Source organism: Nycticebus coucang, chromosome 8, assembly GCF_027406575.1.
Source record: "Nycticebus coucang isolate mNycCou1 chromosome 8, mNycCou1.pri, whole genome shotgun sequence".
Taxonomy (NCBI): domain Eukaryota; kingdom Metazoa; phylum Chordata; class Mammalia; order Primates; family Lorisidae; genus Nycticebus; species Nycticebus coucang.
This window is the reverse complement of record NC_069787.1, coordinates 49,606,438-49,609,745: the sequence shown is the minus strand read 5'-3', so window position 1 is coordinate 49,609,745 and position 3,308 is coordinate 49,606,438.

The window sequence follows — 3,308 nt, the reverse complement described above, 5'->3', positions numbered from 1 at the left end:
CTCTTACTTTGCCCTATGTTCCTGCATAGCATTTATGATTGCTGGTTGGCATATTCATTTGCTGGCAGTTCATCTCCTCCACGGGAATGTTAACTGCAAAATATGCAAGAATTTGATGGTTCAGAGAACATCTTCGTGCCAAGAGGAGTTCCTGATACTGAATATGAGAGATGCTATTTTTTTTTTGAGTAAATTAATGAATAGGGGCTTATGACATTTTGAATCATTTATTGCATAGTCTGGATTAATGAAAAGCACCTTAAGTTCTGAATGCTGTCTTTTATTTCTCTCTGTGCTGTTACTCTAATGTCTTAAACATAATCTGTGCTAAATGTTTGCAACCATTGAATTTCTATAACATATTACAAAATTATCTCCTTTCTGTCTTTCCTTTTTTTTGATAGTAGAAAAACCAAGGCCTTCTTGTTTTCTGATAATAAAACTAGTGCACACTGACAATTCAAGAAAAAGCATACAAATAAAATACCTACAAATTAAAAAATTTCCAAAACTCAATTATTGTGTTGATATGTTCCTTTAGTGTTTTTCTATGTGTGTATTCTATCCTTTTATTTTAATAAAAACAAGATTATGTTCTCCATAATCCTCTGATGCTTTATAGCCTTTTTTTCCCCCTAGTTAATATTAGGCTTTTGGTATCTTTTCATGCCAAGAACTTATAATTTGAGATTTTATTTCTGGAAAATGTTTGAGAAAATACAGAAAAGCCATTAATTAGCATCCTTTCAGATGAAATTATCACAGAAATGACAAGTATAGAATGTTCAGAGAGCAGGAGAAAGTGACATGTGGGAGCCTGAATGGGTAGATGTTGAAGAAAGAAATGTCATCTGTAGGTTAATAGGCCATCTAAAGATACAGATTAACAGTCTGAATTCCACAGGAGTAAGAATGAGATCAAACAGAATAATAAAGGAAGAAATAGCAAAATTACAACAGAGCAGTCAAATGGATATGATTCTTGGCAATAACTGTAAAAGGTCTGGTAATGAGGGCGGCACCTGTGGCTCAAGGAGGAGGGCGCCGGTCCCATATGCCGGAGGTGGCGGGTTCAAACCCAGCCCCGGCCAAAAACCACAAAAAAAAAAAAAAAAAAAGTCTGGTAATGAGAGAGAAGGAAGAACTAGTGGCTGCCACATAAAGAGAAAATAACCAAGATCAAATAGCTCCAGTTATAGCACGATGACTTCTTTAACAATCTGGAAAAGGTTTTGAGAAACATACAACCATAGACAGATATTTTATGTGCAAAATTCAGTTTAGAAACTTATTTTCTGGTTAATGAAAAGATCCACATTTCAAATGCAATGTTATTGCATTTTATAGCCTAATTTCTTATTACTAAGATTATTTTTTCCAGCGCTCTTAAGTTTTAGTTAGAGATGTTAAACATTTCAATATGATCGAAGTATTACATTAATAAAAATAAAGTCAGAGTAACAAATGTTTGCTATTTTGAAGGGGATCATTCATGTGGAATCGTTCCCTGGTTGCATGGGGTTATTAAGGTTTGCACTGATCAGTCTGTACATTTTCTTTGCACTTTTCAGTTGTTTTATGCTCGGATGTTGTGTTTCTACCTTGATTTCATCTCTATGAGCTATGATGCCGAGTGATTGCAGGGTAATCTTTTGATCCTAATGTTATTGTTGATAAGGCAGTATTTATGATACACCTATAACCCCCATTTGAAATGTAGCTGTTTCTTTTCGTTTATTTCTCCCCTGTCTGTTGGAGCTGTTCAGGGACATCCAGAGTCCATCGAGACCTGGGCCTGCTTAGCTTGTGTGGAATCACACACTTCCCTTTCCAGCACAGGCTTATCATAGGTTTATGATTGTTTACGTGATGTCCCATGTAACAAATGGGGGAAAAGCTACTCATTTCCCTAAGTTCAGTCTGTTTACCCTGAAATTGAAATATATTCTCAATGTGTAATCTAAATGGGTTTGTGGGTAGAGTAAATGCCAAATATAATAGCTTAACATTTGCGTGTCTATGACATCCTCAATCAGCTTCCCTTATATTTCTCAATGGCAATTATGGCTTTTTTACATTAGGGCTTGAATTTCAGCAACTTTACTTATATGAAGTCAAACTTTGAGTAGAACCTTGATCTATGGCTATACATAATGATTATTGATTACATTTATACTGTGCTTAGTATAGATGAGTACTATATTAAATACTTTGCACATTTTTTTTTTTTTTTGAGACAGAGTCTCACTTAGTTGCCTTTGGTAGAGTGCCGTGGCATCATAGTTCACAGCAACCTCAAACTTTTGAGCTCAAGCCATTCCCTTGCCTCAGCCTCTAAGTAGCTGGGACTATAGGCACCCACCATCACACCTGGCTATTTTTAGAAATGGAGTTTTGTTCTTGCTCAGGCTGGTCTTGAACCTATGAGCTCAGGCAATCCACCCACCTTGGCCTCCCAGAGTGCTAGGTTTATAGGCGTGAGCCACTGTGCCCAGCCACCACTTTGCACATATTAAGTTATTAGACCCTTAGAACAAAAATAGAAATTATCATCTCAATTTTCAGGTGAAATAATTGAGGCTCAGAGAGGTAAAGTTGCTTGCCCAAAACTACACAGGTAGTAGTTAGCAGAGCCAGAAAATGAACCAAGCAATCTGGCTCCATGGTCTGCTCAGTTAATCATTATGCTTTATTGTCTCCTATTAAATTAAGTGACCGTATTGGTTATTGACATCACTGCAGCAGCCTCAGGATTAATTTTTTTGTAGGATCTATAACAGACTAATGTGTAGCTAGGTGAAAATAGGGATTGGCCCCACCTGGAAGATGATCTCAAGGCATCAAAGATTAGTTTCTTTGAGATAATATCTGTGTTTAAATATCATTATTGGTGGTTGACCCATGATAGGAACTGGAAGATGATCTACCTATTCAACAAACGTGCAGCAAATGCTTGTTCTGTTGAAGCATTGTGCTAAGATGCTGTCAGTACAAGGGCAGATAAGCCAAAGCATGTCCCTGGCCTTCAGAAGTTGACATTTCTGTGAGTGAAGAGGATATCAAAAAAAAGAAAAAGAAATTCACGGGTTATTATCAGATGGTGATTAGCTCTATGAAAGAAATAATCAGAGTGACATATTTAACAGGGCCAAGTGTGACTTAAGAGGGCTCAGAAATGGTCTTTTGGAAGAGATGATATTTGAAGGGAGATCTGAAGAGTAAGGAACCAGTTCTGTAGAAGTAAGGAAAGAAGGTTCCAGGCGTTAAAGAGAAGATACTGTCACATCTCTATGAAAAGGAATTGAGAA